Raw genomic sequence first — 18959 nt, 5'->3', positions numbered from 1 at the left:
GTCTGATGTATTTCACTTAGCATAATGCCCTCAAGGTCCATTTATGTGGTTGTAAAAGGCAGACTTTCCTTCTTTTGTGGTTGAATGATATTCCATAGTGTTCATGTGTGTGTGTAACATTTTCTTTATACATTCATCTATTGATGAACACTTGGGGTTGTTTCCATATCTTGACTCTTGTGAATAATGCTGCAGTGAAAATGGGAGTGCAAATATTTCTTTGATATACTGTTTTCATTTCCTTAGGATATACACCCAAAAGTAGGATTGCTGGATCATATGGCACTTCTATTTTGAATTTCTCGAGGAACCTCTGTTTTCCATCGTGGTTGTACCAACTTACATTGCAACCAATGACATGCAATTGTTCCTTTTTTTCCACATCCTCACCAACACTTGTTATCTGTTGTCTTTTTGTTATTAGCCATTTTAATAGGTGTGAAATGATATCTCATTGTGGTTCTGATTTCATCTCCCTGATGATTGGTGATGTTGAGCATCTCGTCAGGTATTTGTTGATTGCTTGGATGTCATCTTTGGAAAAATGTGTATTCAGTTCCTCTGCATGTTTTAAAATCCAAATGTATTTTTTTGCTGTTGAGTTGTATAAGTTCCTTACATAGTTTGGATATTAACCCCTTATCTGATAGATGGTTTGCAAATATTTTCTCCCATTCAGTAGGTTACCTTTTCATTTTTCTGATTGTTTATTTGTTGTGTAGAAGCTTCTTAGTTAGATCTACTCCCAATTATTTATTTTTGATTTTGTCACTGTGCTTTTGATGTCATAGCCAAAACATCATTGCCAAGACCAATCATATTCAGGGAGATTTTTCTTCCAGAGTTTCACAGTTTTGAGTCTCACATTTAAGCCTTTAATCCATTTTGAGTTTAATTTTTGTGAGTGTATAAGAAAGAAGTCCAGTTTTATTATTTTGCATGTGGCTATCCAGTTTTCCCAGTTATTGTTGGAGATTATCCTTTGCCCTTTGAGTATTATTGGCTCCCTTGTAAAGCATTAGTTGACTGTATATGCATGGATTTATTTCTAGCCTTTTTATTCTGTTCCTTTGGTCTATGTGTACCATACTGTTTTAATTACTGTAGCTTTGTAATACAGTTTGAAATCAGGAATTGTTATACCTCCTATTTTGTTATTTATCAGAATTACTTTGGCTATTTGAGATCTTTTGTGGTTGCATACAAACTTTAGGATTGTTTATTCTATTTCTGTAAAACATGCCACTGGAATTTTTATAGGAATTACATTGAATCTATAGATAAATGGCTTGGGTAATATGGACATTTTAACAATATTCTTGTGATCCATGAACATGGGATATCTCTCCATTTATTTGTGTATGTTTTTCAATTTTTTTATCAATGTCTTATAGCTTTCAGTGTACAGAACTTTCACCTCCTTGGTTAAATTTATTCCTAGGTGTTTAATTCTTTTTAATACTACTGTAAATGGGATTCCTTATTTATATTTCAGTTAATTCATTGTTAGCATATAGAAATGCAACTGATTGTTGAATGTTGATTTTGTGTCCTGTAATTTTACTGAATTCATTGATTAGTTCTAACAACTTTTTGGAGGAGTGTTTAGAATTTTCCATATATAAGATCGTATTACCTGCAAACAGAGAATTTTTCATGTTCCTTTCTGATTTGGATGCTTTTTTAATCTTTTTATTGCCTAACTGCTCTAGCTAGGACTTCCAGTATGTTGAATAAAAGTGATGAGAATGAGTATCCTTGTCTTATTCTTGGTCATAGGGGAAAAGTTTGTTTTCATTGTTGAGTGTGATTTTAGCTGTCATAGATAACTTTTATTATGTTGGGGTACATTTCTTCTATATCTGATTTGTTGAGATTTTTTTTTATCATGAAATGTTGAATTTTGTAAAATGTTTTTTCTACATCTATTGAGATAATCATAAGGTTTTTATCTTTCACTTTATTAGTGTAGTGTATCATATTTATTAATTTGTGTATGTTGAACTGTCCTTACATCCCAGGGATAAATTCCACTTGATGAAGGTGTATGATCCTTTTAATTTGCTGTTAAAATTGATTTGCTGGAATTTTGTTGAGAATTTTTGCATCTATATTCATTAGGAATATTGGGTGGAAGTTTTCTTTTCTTGACGTGTCCTTTTCTGGCTTTTGTATAAGAATAATGCTGGCTTCATAACATGAGTTTGGGAGTATTTGCTCCTTTTCAATTTACTGGAATTGAAAAATTGGAATTTGAGAATGATTGGTATTAATTCTTCTTTAAATGTTTGGTGGTGAAACCATGTGGTCCTGAGATTTTCTTTTGTTGGAATTTTTAAATTACAGATTCAATCTCCTTACTGGTTATTGATCCGTTTGCATTCATGCTTCAGTTTAAGTAGGTTCTATGTCTCTAGGATTCATCATTTCTTCTAGGCTATTCAATTTATTTCCATATAATTGTTTACTGTAGTCTCTTTGATTTTTTATATTTCTATCATATCAGTTGTGATGTCTTCTCTTTCACTTCTGATTTTATTTACCTGAGTCTCCCCTATCTTTTTCTTAGTTAGTTTAATTATAGGTTTGTCAATTTGTTTATCTTTTCAAAAAACAAGCTCTCAGTTTTGTTGGTCTTTTCTATTGTTTTTTTCTGGTCTCTATTTTGTTTATTCATGCTCTGATCTCTGTTATTTCATCCCTTCTGCTAACTTTGGGCTTAGTTTGTTCTTCTTGTAGTTCCTTGAGTTGTAAAGTTAAGTTGTTTGCTTGTAATCTTCCTTTTTTCAAATTAATGTAGGCATTTAACACTGTAGACTTTCCTCTTAGAACTGCTTTTTCTCTGTTCCTTAAGTATTGGTATGATTTGTTGCCATTTTTATATGTCTTAAGATATTTTTTGTTTGTTTTTAATTAATTAATTAATTTAATTTTGGCTGTGTTAAGTTTTTGTTGCTGTGCATGGGATTTCTCTAGTTGCAGCAAGTGGGGGCTACTCTTTGTGGCAGTGCACGGACTTCTCACTGTGGTGGCTTTTCTTGTTGCAGAGCATGGGCTATAGGCATGCGGGCTTCAGTAGTTGTGACACACAGGATCAGTAGGTGTGGCACACAGGCTTAATTGCTCCATGGCATGTGGGATCTTCCTGGACCAGGGATCAAACCTGTGTCTCCTGGGTTGGCAGGCAGATTCTTAACCACTGTGCCATCAGGGAAGTCCGTGTCTTAATTTTTGATTTCCCATTAGAGTTCTTCTTTGATCCATGGGTGTTCAGGAGCCTGTTGTTTAATTTTCACACATCTGTGAATTTTCCAGTTTTTCTTCTACTGTTGATTTCCAGTTTCCTACCACTGTGACTAGAAAATGTACCTGGTATGATTTCGATCTTTTTACATTGCAAAGGTTTGTTTTGTGACCTAACATATGTTGTATCCTGGAGAATGTTCAATGTACATTTGCAAAGAATGTGCATTCTGCTGCAATATTGTGGAATGTTGTATATGTCTATTCAGTCCATTTTGTCTACAATGTAGTTCAAGCCCAATGTCTCCTTAATAATTTTCTGACATTGTTGAAAGTGGCATATTGAAATACCCTACTATTATTGTATTGTAGTATATTTATTTCTTTTGATCTGCTAGAATTTGCTTAATATAGGTGTTATATATGTGTGCTTATTATAGGTGCTTAATATAGGTGCCATGATATGGGTTGCATACATGTTTATAATTATTATATCTTGATGATTTGACTCCTTTATCATTGTATACTTACTTTCTTTGTCTCTTGTTACAGTTTATATCTAATTTATCTAGCTAAGTATAGCTACCTCTGTTATTTTTTGGTTCCTATTGCATGGAATATCTTTTTATATCCCTTAACACTGAGCCTATGTGTATCCTTAAAGGTAAAATCTATCTTTTGTAGGCAGCATAGAGTTGAGCCTTGTTTTGAAATTCATTCAGCCACTATGTACCTTTTGACTGGAAAACTTAATCTATGTACATGTAAAGTAATTATTGATAGGATAGAACTTACTAATGCCATCTTCTGTGCTCTGTTTTTTGTAGTTTTCTTGTTCTCTTCTTCCTCTTTTATTGTCTTTCTTTGTGAATTGATGATTTATTTTGGTGTTATGATTTTATTCCCTTATTATTATTTTTGTGCCTACTGCAGGTTTTTGCTTTGTGGTCACCATGAAGCTTACATAAAATATCTCATAGATTTAACAGTCTATTTAAGCTGATATCAACTTAACAGTGATTATATACAAAAATTCTACCTTTATACTTCCCCCATATTTAATGTTTTTGATGTAAAAATTTTCCTCTTTTTATATTTTGTATCCATTAACAAGTTATTTTACCTAGAGTTATTTTAATGCTTTTGTCTTTTTTTAAACATCTTTATTGGAATATAATTGCTTTATAATGGTATGTTAGTTTCTGCTTTATAACAAAACGAATCAGCTATACATATATGTATGTCCCCATACCTCTTCCCTCTTGCATCTCTCTCCCACCCACCCTCCCTATCCACCCCTCTAGGTGGTCACACAACACTGAGGTGATCTCCCTGTGCTATGCAGCTGCTTCCCACTAGCTATTTTACATTTTGTAGTGTATATATGTTCATGCCATTTTCTCACTTTGTCCCAGCTAACCCTTCCCACTCCCCATATGCTCAAGTCCATTCTCTAGTAGGTCTGCATCTTTATTCCCGTCTTGCCCCTAGGTTCTTCATGACATTTTTTTTTTTTTTTAGGTTCCATATATATGTGTTAGCATGAGGTATTTATCTTTCACTTTCTGACTTACTTCACGCAGAATGACAGTCTCTAGGTCCATCCACCTCACTACAGATAACTCAGTTTCATTTTTTTATGGCTGAGTAATATCCCATTGTATATATGTGCCACGTCTTTATCCATTCATCTTTTGATGGGCACTTCGGTTGCTTCCATGTCCTGGCTATTGTAAATAGAGCTGCAATGAACATTGTGGTACATGAGTCTTTCTGAATTATGATTTTCTCAGAGTATATGCCCAGTAGTGAGATTGCTGGCTCATATGGTAGTTCTATGTTTAGTTTGTTAAGGAACATCCATACTGGTCTCCATAGTATCTGTATCAATTTACATTCCCACCAACAGTGCAAGAAGATTTCCTTTCCTCCCCACCCTCTCCGGCATTTATTGTTTCTAGATTTTTTGATGATGGCCATTCTGACCAGTGTGAGATGATATCTCATTGTAGTATTGATTTGCATTTCTCTAATGATTAATGATGTTGAGCATTCTTCCATGTGTCTGTTGGCAATCTGTATATCTTCTCTGCAGAAATGTCTATTTAGGTCTTCTGCCCATTTATGTATTGTGTTGCTTGATTTTTTTTTTTTTATATTCAGCTGCATGAGCTGCTTGTAAATTTTGGAGATTTATCCTTTGTCTCTTGCTTCATTTGCACATATTTTCTCCATTCTGAGGGTTGTCTTTTCATCCTGTTTATGCTTTTGTTTGCTGTGCAAAAGCTTTTACATTTCATTAGGTCCCATTTGTTTATTGTTATTTCCATTTCTCTAAGAGGTGGCTCAAAAAGGATCTTGCTGTGATTAATGTCATAGAGTGTTCTGCCTATGTTTTCCTCTAAAATTTTTATAAAGTCTGGCCTTACATTTAGGTCTTTAATCCATTTTGACTTTATTTTTATGTATGGTGTTAGGGAGTGATCTAATTTCATTCTTTTACATGTAGCTGTCCAGTTCTCCAAGGACCATTTATTGAAGAAGCTATCTTTTCTCCACTGTATATTCTTGCCTCCTTTATCAAAGATACAGTGACCATATGTGCATGGGTTAACTCTGGGCTTTCTATCCTGTTCCATTGATCTATATTTCTGTTTTTGTGCCAGTACCATACTGTCTTGATTACTGTAGCCATGTAGTATAGTCTGAAGTCAGGGGGCCTGATTCCTCCAGCTCCATTTTTCATTCTCAAGGTTGCTTTGGCTATTCGGGGTCTTCTGTGTTTCCATACAAATTGTGAAATTCTTTGTTCTAGTTTGGTAAAAAATGCCAGTGGTAATTTGATAGGGATTGCATTGAATCTGTAGATTGCTTTGGGTAGTAGAGTCATTTTCACAGTGTCGATTCTTCCAATCCAAGAACATGGCATATTTCTCCACCTATTTGAATCATCTTTAATTTCTTTCATCAGTGTCTTATAGTTTTCTGCATACAAGTCTTTTGTCTCCTTAGGTAGGTTTATTCCTAGATATTTTATTCTTTTTGTTGCAATGGTAAATGGGATAGTTTTCTTAATTTCAGTCTCAGATTTTTCATCATTAGTGTATAAGAATGCCAGAAGGGCTTCCCTGGTGGTGCAGTGGTTGAGACTCCGCCTGCCGCTGCAGGGGACACGGGTTCGTGCCCCGGTCTGGGAAGATCCCACATGCCGCGGAGCGGCTGGGCCCGTGAGCCATGGCCGCTGAGCCTGCACGTCCGGAGCTTGTGCTCTGCAACGGGAGAGGCCACAACAGTGAGAGACCGGTGTACCGAAAACAAACAAACAAACAAAAACTCATAATCTTATCTTTGGGCTTCCCTGGTGGCGCAGTAGCTGAGAGTCCGCCTGCCAATGCAGGGAACACAGGTTCGTGCCCCAGTCCGGGAAGATCCCACATGCCACGGAGCGGCTGGGCCCGTGAGCCATGGCAGCTGAGCCTGCGTGTCTGGAGCCTGTGCTCCGCAATGGGAGAGGCCACAACAGTGAGAGCCCCACGTACAGCAAAAAAAAAAAAAAAAAAAAAAAAAAGAATGCCAGAGATTTCTGTGCTTTAATTTTGTATCCTGCTACTTTACCAAATTCATTGATTAGTTCTAGTAGTTTTCTGGTAGCATCCTTAGTATTCTCTATGTATAGTATCATGTCATCTGCAAACAGTGACAGCTTTACTTCTTCTTTTCCAATTTGGATTCCTTTTATTTCTTTTTTTTCTCTGACTGCTGTGGCTAGAACTTCCAAAACTATGTTGAATAAGAGTGGTGAGAGTGGGCAACCTTGTCTTGTTCCTGATCTTAATGGAAATGGTTTCAGTTTTTCACCATTGAGAACAATGCTGGCTGTGGGTTTGTCATATATGGCCTTTGTTATGTTGAGGAAAGTTCCCTCTATGCCAACTTTTTGCAGGGTTTTTATCATAAATGGTGTTGAATTTTTTCAGAAGCTTTCTCTTCATCTATTGAGATGATCATATGGTTTTTCTCCTTCAGTTTGTTGATATGGTGTATCACGTTGATTGATTTGCCTATATTGAAGAATCCTTGCATTCCTGGAATAAACCCCACTTGATCATGGTGTATGATCCTTTTAATGTGTTGTTGGATTCTGTTTCCTAGTATTTTGTTGAGGATTTTTACATCTATGTTCATCAGTGATATTGGCCTGTAGTTTTCTTTCTTTGTGATGTCTTTGTCTGGTTTTGGAATCAGGGATATGGTGGCCTCATAGAATGAGTTTGGGAGTGTTCCTCCCTCTGCTATCTTTTGGAAGAGTTTGAGAAGGACAGGTGTCAGCTCTTCTCTAAATGTTTGATAGAATTTGCCTGTGAAGCCATCTGGTCCTGGGCTTTTGTTTGTTGGAAGATTTTGAATCACAGTTTCAATTTCAGTGCTTGTGATTGGTCTGTTTATATTTTATATTTTTTCCTGGTTCAGTCTCAGCAGGTTGTGCATTTCTAAGAATTTGTCCATTTCTTCCAGGTTGTCCATTTTATTGGCATAAAGTTGCTTGTAGTAATCTCTAATAATCTTTTGTATTTCTGCAGTGTCAGTTGTTACCTCTCCTTTTCCATTTCTAATTCTATTGATTTGAGTCTTCTCCCTTTTTTTCTTGATGAGTCTGGCTAATGGTTTATCAATTTTATTTATCTTCTCAAAGAACCAGCTTTTACTTTTATTGATCTTTGCTATTGTTTCCTTCATTTCTTTTTCATTTATTTCTGATCTGATCTTTATGATTTCTTTCCTTCTGCTTAATTTGGGATATATTTGTTCTTCTTTCTCTAATTGCTTTAGGTGCAAAGTTAGGTTGTTTATTCGAGATGTTTCCTGTTTCTTAAGGTAGGACTGTATTGCTAAAAACTTCCCTCTTAGAACTGCTTTTGCTGTATCCCATAGGTTTTGGGTCGTCATGTCTCCATTGTCATTTGTTTCTAAGTATTTTTTGATTTCCTCTTTGATTTCTTCAGTGATCACTTCATTATTAAGTAGTGTATTGTTTAGCCTCCATTTGTTTGTATTTTTTACAGATCTTTTCCAGTAATTGATATCTAGTCTCATAGTGTTGTGGTCGGAAAAGATACTTGCTATGATTTCAATTTTCTTAAATTTGCCAGGGCTAGATTTGTGACCCAATATATGATCTATCCTGGAAAATATTCCATGAGCACTTGAGAAAAATGTGTATTCTGTTGTTTTTGGATGGAATGTCCTATAAATATCAATTAAGTCCATCTTGTGTAATATATCATTTAAAGCTTGTGTTTCCTTATTTATTTTCATTTTGGATGATCTGTCCTTTGGTGAAAGTGGGATGTTAAAGTCCCTTACTATGATTGTGTTACTCTCGATTTCCCCTTTTAGGGCTATTAGTATTGCCTTACGTATTGAGGTGCTCCCATGTTGGGTGCATAAATATTTACAATTATTATATCTTCTTCATGGATCGATCCCTTGATCATTATGTAGTGTCCTTCTTTGTCTCTTGAAATAGTTTTTATTTTAAAGTCTATTTTGTCTGATATGAGAATTGCCACTCCAGCTTTCTTCTGATTTCCATTTGCATGGAATATCTTTTTCCATCCCCTCACTTTCAGTCTGTATGTGTCCCTAGGTCTCAAGTGGGTCTCTTGTAGACTGCATATATATGGCTCTTGTTTTTGTATCCATTCAGCCAGTCTGTGTCTTTTGGTGGGAGTGTTTAATCCATTTACATTTAAGGTAATTATCAATATGTATGTTCCTATTACCATTTACTTAATTGTTTTCAGTTTGTTCTTGTAGGTCTTTTCCTTCTCTTGTGTTTCTTGCCCAGAGAAGTTCCTTTAGCATTTGTTGTAAAGCTGGTTTAGTGGTGCTGACATGTCTCAGTTTTTGCTTGTCTGTAAAGGTTTTAATTTCTCCATCAAATCTGAATGAGAGGGCTTCCCTGGTGGCGCAGTGGTTGAGAATCCGCCTGCCGATGCAGGGGTCACGGGTTCGTGCCCTGGTCCGGGAAGATCCCACATGCCGCGGAGCAACTAAGCCCGTGAGCCATGGCCGCTGAGCCTGCGCGTCCGGAGCCTGTGCTCCGCAACAGGAGAGGCCACAGCAGTGAGAGGCCCGCATACAGAAAAAAAAAAAAAAAAAAAAAAAAAAAATCTGAATGAGATCCTTGTTGGGTAGAGTAATCTTGGTTGTAGGTTTTCTTCCTTCATCACTTTAAATATGTCCTGCCACTCCCTTCTGGCTTGTAGAGTTTCTGCTGAAAGATCAGATGTTAACCTTATGGGGATTCCCTTGTGTGTTATTTGTTGTTTTTCCCTTGCTGCTTTTAATATGTTTCCTTTGTATTTAATTTTTGACCTTTTGATTATTATGTGTCTTGGCGTGTTTATCCTTGGGTTTATCCTGTATCGGACTCTCTGTGCTTCCTCGACTTGACTGATTATTTCCTTTCCTATATTAGGGAAGTTTTCAACTATAATCTCTTCAAATATTTTCTCAGGACCTTTCTTTTTCTCTTTTTCTTCTGGGAACCCTATAATTCGAATGTTGGTGCGTTTAATGTTGTCCCAGAGGTCTCTGAGACTGTCCTCAGTTCTTTTCATTCTTTTTTCTTTCTTCTGCTCTGCAGTAGTTATTTCCACTATTTTATCTTCCAGGTGACTTATCCGTGCTTCTGCCTCAGTTATTCTGCTATTGATCCCATCTAGAGTATTTTTCATTTCATTTATTTTGTTGCTCATTGTTGCTTGCTTCCGCTTTAGTTCTTCTAGGTCCTTGTTAACTGTTTCTTGCAATTTGTCTATTCTATTTCCAAGATTTTGAATCATCTTTCCTATCATTATTCTGAATTCTTTTTCAGGTAGACTGCCTATTACCTCTTCATTTGTTAGGTCTAGTGTGTTTTTCTCTTGCTCCTTCATCTGCTGTGTGTTTTCTCTGTCTTCTCATTTTGCTTATCTTGCTGTGTTTGGGGTCTCCTTTTTGCAGGCTGCAGGTTCGTAGTTTTGTCTATTTTTGGTGGCTGTCCCCAGTGGCTGAGGTTGGTTCAGTGGGTTGAGTAGGTTTCCTGGTTGGTGAGACTATTGTCTCTGTTCTGGTGGATGAGGCTGGATCTTGTCTTTCTGGTGGGCAGGTCCATGTCTGGTGGTGTGTTTGGGGATGTTGGTAGCCTTATTATGATTTTAGGCAGTGTCTCTGCTAATGGATGGGGCTGTAGACCTGTCTTGCTCTTTGTTGGGCATAGGGTGTCCAGCACTGTTCATTGCTGGTCCTTGAGTGAAGCTGGGACTTGGTGTTGAGATGGAGATCTCTGGGAGATTTTCGCCATTTGATATTGCATGAGCTGGGAGGTCTCTTGTGGACCAGTGTCCTGAGGTTGTTTCTCCTACCTCTGAGACACAGCCTTGACACCTGGCTGGAGTGCCAAGAACATTTAATCCACACTGCTCAAAATAAAAGGGAGAAAAAATAGAACGGAAAGAAAGGAAAGAAGGAAGGAGGGATGGAGGGAAAGAAGAAAGGGAGGAAGGGAGAGAGGAAGGAAGGGAGGAAGGAAGGGAGGAAGGAAGGAAGGAGGGAAGTAGGAAGAAAGCAGGGAAGAAAGGAAGAAAGAAAGGGAGAAGACAAAATAAAGTAGGATAAAATATAGTTATTAAAATAAAAAATAATTATTAAGAAGAAAAATTTCTATTAAAAAAAAACCGGGTGGGTCTAACCCTAGGACAAATGGTGAAAGCAAAGCTATACAGACAAAATCTCACACAGCAGCACACACATACACACTCACAAAAAGAAAAAAGGGGAAAATAATAGTATATCTTGCTCCCCAAATCCACCTCCTCAACTTGGGATATTTCGTTGTCTATTCAGGTTTTCCACAGATGCAGGGCACTTCAAGTTGACTGTGGAGCTTTAATCCACTGCTTTTGAGGCTGCTGGGAGAGACCTCCCCCTCTCTTCTTTGTTCTCACAGCTCCTGGGCTTCAACTTTGGACTTGGCCCCGCCTGTGCATGTAGGTCTTCCGAGGGCGTCTGCCCTTCGCTCAGACAGGACTAGGTTAAAGGAGCAGCTGCTTCAGGTGCTCTGACACAGGCCGGGGGGAGAGATAGGCATGGATGTGGGGCGAGCCTGTGATGGCAGAGGCCGGCATGACGCTTCACCAGACCGAGGTGTCCCAAGCTTTTTTCCGGGGAAGCTGTCCCTGGATCGCGGGGGTCTGGCAGTGGCGGGCTGCACAGGCTCCCGGCAGGGGCGGTGTGGAGAGTAACCTGTGCTCGCACACAGGCCTCTTGGTGGCGGCAGCAGCAACCCTAGTGTCCCAGATCCGTCTCTGTTGTCCGTGCGGACAGCCGCGGCTCACACCCATTTCTGGAGCTCCTTTAAGCGGCGTGCTTAAACCCCTCTCCTGGCACACCAGGAAGCAAAGAGGGAAGAAAAAGTCTCTTGCCTCTTCGGCAGCTCCAGACTTCTCCTGGACTCCCTCCCAGCCAGCCGTGGTGCACTAACCCCTTCAGGCTGTTTTCACTCTGCCAACTCCAGACCTTTCCCTGGGATCCGACTGAAGCCTGAGGCTCAGCTCCCAGCCCCTCCCACCCCAGCGGGTGAGCAGACAAGCCTCTCGGCTCATGAGTGCTGGTTGGCACCGATCCTCTGTGGAATCTCTCCGCTTTGCCCTCCATACCCTCTTGCTGCGCTCTCCTCCACAGCTCCGGAGCTTCCCCCTCCACCACCTGCAGTCTCCGCCCGCGAAGGGGCTTCTAGTGTGTGGGAACCTTTCCTCCTTCACGGCTCCCTCCCAGTGGTGCAGGTCCCGTCCCTATTCTTTGTCTCTGTTTATTCTTTTTTCTTTTGCCCTACCCAGGTACGTGGGGAGTTTCTTGCCTTTTGGGAGGTCTGAGGTCTTCTGCCAGTGTTTGGTGGGTGTTCTATAGGAGCAGTTCCATGTGTAGATGTATTTCTGATGTATCTGTGAGGAGGAAGGTGATCCCCACGTCTTACTCTTCCTCCATCTTCTCACGTCCTTCCGAGAATTTTTAATTTTATTTATTGTGGTGTTCATCACTCTGTTTGCTCTTTAGTTCTTCTAGGTCCTTGTTAAATGTTTCTTGTATTTTCTCCATTCCATTTCCAAGATTTTGGATAATCTCTACTGTCATTATTCTGAATTCTTTTTCAGGTAGACTGCCTATTTCCTCCTCATTTGTTAGGTCTGGTGGCCTTTTGCCTAGCTCCTTCAACTGCTGTGTGTTTCTCTGTGTTCTCATTTTGCTTAACTTACTGTGTTTGGAGTCTCCTTTTGGCAGGCTGCATGTCCGTTGTTTCCGTTGTTTTTGGTGTCTCTCCTCAGTGGCTAAGGTTGGTTCAGTGGGTTGTGTAGGCTTCTTGGTGGAGGGGACTAGGTGTAGGCTTCCTGGTGGAGGGGACTAGTGCCTGTTTTCTGGTGGATCTTGTCTTTCCGGTGGGCAGGTCCACGTCTGGTGGTGTTTTGGGGTGTCTGTGGCCTTATTATGATTTTAGGCAGGCTCTGTGCTAATGGATGGGGTTGTATTCCTGTCTTGTTAGTTGTTTGGCATAGGATATCCATTACTCTAGCTTGCTGGTCATTGAGTGGAGTTGAGTCTTAGTGTTGAGATGGGGATCTCTGGGAGATTTTCACCGTTTGATATTACGTGGATCTGGGAGGTCTCTTGTGGACCAGTGTCCTGAACTTGGCTCTCCCACCTCAGTAGCACAGCCCTGATACCTGGGTGGAACACCAAAAGCCTGTCCTCCACACAGCTCAGAATAAAAGGAAAAAGAAACAAACAAACAAAAAAACGGACAGATAGAACCCTAGGACAAATGGTAAAAGGAAAGTTATACAGAGAAAATCACACACACAAGCATACACATACACACTCACAAAATGAAAAAAAGGCAAAAAAATAGATATATCATTGCTCCCAAAGTCCACCTCCTCAATTTGGAATGATTCATTGTCTATTCAGGTATTCCACAGATGCAGGGTACATCAAGTTGATTGTGAAGATTTAATCTGCTCTTGCTGAAGCTGCTGGGAGAGATTTCCCTGTCTCTTCTTTGTTCACACAGTTCCCAGTGTTCAGCTTTGGATTTGGACCCACCTCTGCATGTAGGTTGCCTGAAGGCATCTATTCTTCGCTCAGACAAGACGGGGTTAAGGAAGCACCTGATTCAGGGCCTCTGGTTCACTCAGGCCAGTGCAAGGGAAGGGTACGGATGCGGATTGAGCCTGCGGTGGCAGAGACCCTTGTGACATTTCCCCAGACTGAGGCACGCCATGCATTCTACTGAGGAAGTTGTCCCTGGATCATGGGACCCTGGCAGTGGGGGGTTGCACAGGTTCCTGGGAGGGGAGGTGTGGATAGTGCCCTGTGCTTTCAGGCAGGCTTCTTGGTGGCTGCAGCAGCAGCTTTAATGTTTCATGCCCTTCTCTGGGGTTCGCGCTGATAGCCCAGGCTCATTCCTGTCTCTGGAGCTCCTTTAAGCAGCACTCTTAATCCCCTCTCTTTGCGCACCAGGAAACAAATAGGCAAGAAAAAGTCTCTTGCTTCTTCGGCAGCTCCAGACTTTTTCCTGGACTCCCTCCCAGCTAGCTGTGGCACACTAGCCCCTTCAGGCTGTGTTCATGCAGCCAACCCCAGTCCTCTTCCTGGGATGTGACCTCCGAAGCCCAAGTGTCAGCTCCCAGCTCCTCCTGCCCCGGTGGGTGAGCAGACAAGCCTCTTGGACTGGTGAGCACTGGTCGGCACTGATCTTCTGTGTGGGAATCTCTGTTTTGCCCTTCGCGCCCTTGTTGCTGCACTCTCCTCCATGGCTCTGGAGCTTCCCCCCTCCACCACCCACAGTCTCCACCAGTAAAGGGGCTTCCTAATATGTGGAAACCTTTCCTCCTTCACAGCTCCCTCCCAGAGGTGCAGGTCCTGTCCCAATTCTTTTGTCTCTGTTTTTTCTTTTTCTTTTCCCCTACCCATGTACATGAGTGTCTTGCTTTTTGGGAGGTCTGAAGTCTTCTGCCAGCATTCATTAGGTGTTCTGTAGGAGTTGCTCCACATGTAGATGTATTTCTGATGTATTTGTGGGGAGGAAGGTGATCTCTGTATCTTGCTCTTCCTCCATCTTGAAGCTCCTCCAATGCTTAAGTCTTTTAAAATTTATAGGAAAGTGATTAACACACCACCATATTAAGGTATTATGATTTGACTATATGCTAACCTGTACCAGAATGTTTTACATTTCCATATGTTTTCATGTTACTAATTAAGGTGCTTTCATTTCAGCTTAAGAAACTCCTCTCAACATTTCAGGTAAGGCAGGTCTAGTGATGATGAACTCCTTCAGCTTTGTTTTTATTAGGGGGGGAAGGGAGACTTGATATCCCCTTCATTTCTGAAAGACAGCTTGGCTGCATAAAACATTCTTGGTTGGCAGTATTTTTCTTTTAGCACTTTGAATATATCATCTCACTCTCCTGATCTGCAAGATTTTGCTGAGAAATCTGCTTATAGCCTTATTGGGGGGAGGGGGAATATTTCCTTTCATGTGAGGAATATTTTTTCTCTTGCTGCTTTTAAAATTTTCTCTTTGTCTTGAATTTTAGACAAGTTTATTATAATGTGGTTTGAAGAGGATTGTTTTGGGTTGATATTTTGGGGTAGGTTCATGAACTTGGATGTCCAAAACTTTTCCCAGATTTAGGAAGCTCTCAGCCATTATTATTAAAATTTTTTTTAAATTAAGTATAGTTGATTTACAACATCATGTTAGTTTCAGGTATACAGTACAATGATTCAGAATATATATATTCTTTTTCAGATTATTTTCCCTTTTGGATATTACACAATATTGAGTATAGTTCCGTGTGTCATACAGTAGGTCCTTTTTGGTTATCTATTTTATATATAGTAGTATGTATATGTTAATCTTAACCTCCTAATGTATCTTTCTCTCCCATTTCCACTTTGGTAATAGTAAGTTTGTTTTCTATGTCTTTGAGTGTCTTTATGTTTTGTAAATAAGTTCATTTGTATCTTTATTCTATTAGAGTCTACATAAAAGTTATACTATATGATATTGTCTTCCTCTTTCTGACTTGCATCACTTAACATAATCTCTAAGCCCATCTTTGTTTGCTACAAATGGCATTATTTCATTCAGTTTTTATGGCTGAGTAGTATTCCATTCCAGTGTGTGTGTGTGTGTGTGTGTGTGTGTGTGTATGTGTGTGTGTGTGTGTGTGTGTGTGTGTGTGTGTGTATATATATATATATATATATATATATATATATATACACACACACACACACATACCATATCTTAAAGATATAGACATTTAGGTTGCTTCCATGTCCTGGCTATCATAAATAGTGCTGCAATGAACAATGGGGTGCACATATCTTTTCAAGTTATAGTTTTCTCCAGATATATGCCCAGGAGTGAAATTGCTGGATCATATGGTAGCTCTGTTTTTAGTTTTTTAAGGAACCTCCATACTGTTCTTCCTAGTGACTGTACCAATTTACATTCCCACCAGCTGTGTAAGAGGGGTCCTTTTTCTCCACACACTCCCCAGCATTTATTATTTGTAGATTTTTGATGCTGCCCATTCTGACTGGAGTGAGGTGATACCTCACTGTAGTTTTGATTTACATTTCTCTAATAATTAGTGACATTGAGCATTTTTTCATGTGCCTGTTGGTCATCAATATGTCTTCTTTGGTGAATTGTCTATTTAGGTCTTCTGCCCATTTTTCAATTGGGTTGTTTTTTTTGTTTGTTTTTTTCTTTTCTTGATATTGAGCTGTATGAGCTGTTTTTATATTTTGCAAGTTAATCCCTTGTCAGTCATATCATTTGCAAATATTTTCTTCCATTCTGTAGGTTGTCTTTTCATTTCGTTTTTGGTTTCCTTTGCTATGCAAAAGCTTTTTTTTTTTTTTTTTTTTTTTTTTTTTTTTTGCGGTATGCGGGCCTCTCACTGTTGTGGCCTCTCCCGTTGCGGAGCACAGGCTCCGGACGCGCAGGCTCAGCGGCCATGGCTCCCGGGCCCAGCCGCTCCGCGGCATGTGGGATCTTCCCGGACCAGGGCACGAACCCGTGTCTCCTGCATCGGCAGGCGGATTCTCAACCACTGCGCCACCAGGGAAGCCCTATGCAAAAGCTTTTAAGTTTAATTAGGTCCAATTTGTTTATTTTTGGTTTTATTTCCATTACCCTAGGAGAACAGATCTAAAAAGATATTGCTGTGATTTATTTCAAAGAGAATTCTACCTATGTTTTCCTCTAGGAGTTTTGTAGTATCTCATCTTACAATTAGTTCTTTAATCCATTTTGAGTTTGTTTTTGTATATGATGTTAAAGAATGTTCTAATTTCATTCTTCTACATGTAGCTGTCCAGTTTTCCCAGCACCACTTATTGAAGACACTGTGTTTTTTCCATTGTATATTCTTGCCCCCTTTGTCATAGATTAATTGACCATAGGTGTGTAGGTTTATTTCTGAGCTTTCTATCCTGTTTTGTTGATCCATATGTCTGTTTTTGTGCTAGTACCATACTATTTTGATTACTGTAGATTTGTAATATAGTCTGAAGTTAGGGAACCTGATTCCTTCAATTCCATTTTTCTTTCTTAAGATTGATTTGTCAGTCATTATTTTTTAAAGAATCTTTTTTCCCCTTTCTCCCTTTCTTCTCCTTCTTTGACTCCAATGATGCATAGGTTGTTTCTCTTAACAATATTCTATAATTCACTTAGGCTTTATTAATTCTTTTGTATTTATCTTTTCTTTTTGCTTCTCTGACTGGATTATTTCAAATGATCTGTCTTTTAGCTCACTTTTTTTTTTTTTCTTCTGCTTGGTTGTGTCTATTACTGAAGCTCTATATTAAATTCTTCAGTTCAGTCACTGTATTTTTCAACTCTAGGTTTTTTGTTTGTCTTTTATAATGGCTTCTATTTCTTTGTTAAAATTCTTATTTTGGATGAGGCAGCTGTGGCTCTGGCAGAGGGATACCTAGTGCTGTATATGTACCACAGATTGGAGGCTTGCACTTTGGCAGTGGTGCTGGGAGCCTCCAGGATGTTGTGCCATTACTCACAGTTGGTTGGCAGTGTGGGCAGCTATGGCAGCAGCATTGTGATTGGTGCACACCACTCTTTAACAGCAACAGTAGTGGAGGCACCCCTGCGTTCACAGCCCCTGTGCTGGTGCAGCCACCTTCATTCTCTCTGCTCTTCCTCCCTTCCCTCACATATGGCTGATCAGCTGACCTAAGAACAGAGTACTGAATTCAAGGAAGCTTTCTCCCTCTTTGATAAAGATGGCTATGGCACCATCACAACAAAGGAACTTGGAACTGTCATTAGGTCATTAGGTCAGAACTCAACAGAAGCCAAATTGCAGGATATGATCAACAATGTGGACGCTGATGGTAATGGCACCATTGACTTCCCAGAATTTTTGACTATGATGGCTAGAAAAATGAAAGACACAGACAGCAAGAAAGAAATCCATGAGACATCTTGGGTCTTTGAGAAGGATGGCAATGGTTACATCAGAGCCACAGAACAATGTCATGTCATGACAAATTTAGGAGAAAAACTAACAGATGAAGAAGTAGATGAAATGACCAGAGAAGCAGATATTGATGGAGATACACAAGTCAACTATGAAGAATTCATACAGATGATGACTGAAAAATGAAGATCTACTTTCAACTCCTTTCCCTCCCCTCCACCTCCTGGAAAGAATCAAATTGAATCTTTTACTTACCTCTTGCAAAAAACAAAACAAAACAAAAACTGAACGTCAAAAGTACCTTCTGTCCACACACACAAAAAATCTGCATGTATTGGTTGGTGGTCCTGTCCCCTAAAGATCAAGCTACACATCAGTTTTCCAATATAAATACTTGTCCTATCTTAATGATAAGGAATCACCTAGTGGACTCCTCACAGGTCCATCTGCTCATGATTAATATACTGTTTGGGCTGACCAGTTTTTCATGCATACAGCTTGGCAATTGAGCACAGTCAGGTGTTGTATTAAAAACAAAAAAATGAAAAAACAAATTCAAAACCTACTCAAAGGGGTTCTAGTTCAATTTGTTAGTATAAATTGTCATAGCTGGTTTACAGAAAACAGACATTTAAAATTGGTTTACCTCAAGATGCTATGGAGGATAAACTGTCCAGACATAGTCCCACTAGCAAGATGGCCCTCTCATAACTTCCCCATGCCCCAACCCATGGTGACAATCACACACCCTGGTGGCATGCCCACATGTATTGGTTTAGCATTGTCTGCATTGTGCTAGAGCAAAATTGGTGTCAGGCTATCACTATTCATACAAATTTTTAAAAAGAAATCTTTATCAAGGGAGCATCTTTGGACTCTGTTTTTAAAACCTTCTGAACCATGACTTGGAACCAGCAGTGTAAACTGTGTCTGTGAACTTCAGCACAAAATCAACATTGCTTGTCAAAAATTACAATTTGCATCCATCCCAAGATTTAAATGCAAATGCTAGTCATTGTTTTTCCAATAAAAAGTCCATTAACTTAAAAAATTCTCATGTTGTTCATATGTTTTTTTCCTAATTTAAATTAGTTTTCTATATATGTTTTTATTAGTTTCTTTTGATGGTGTCATGTTTCCCTGGCTATTCATAATCCT

The 18959-nt window shown here is 39.3% G+C and overlaps 1 long non-coding RNA gene and 1 pseudogene across 1 annotated transcript in view; both read left to right on the top strand.

Moving 5' to 3' along the window:
* Window positions 1-18959, top strand: part of LOC136792851 (uncharacterized) — a 127417-nt gene that overhangs the window by 63705 nt on the left and 44753 nt on the right. The window lies entirely within an intron of this gene.
* LOC131744223 (calmodulin-1-like) lies at window positions 17538-17987 on the top strand (annotated as a pseudogene).

Source organism: Kogia breviceps, chromosome 17 (assembly GCF_026419965.1).
Source record: "Kogia breviceps isolate mKogBre1 chromosome 17, mKogBre1 haplotype 1, whole genome shotgun sequence".
Classification (NCBI taxonomy): domain Eukaryota; kingdom Metazoa; phylum Chordata; class Mammalia; order Artiodactyla; family Physeteridae; genus Kogia; species Kogia breviceps.
The sequence above is the reverse complement of the archived record's forward strand: the minus strand, read 5'-3'. Positions and strand labels throughout refer to the sequence as shown.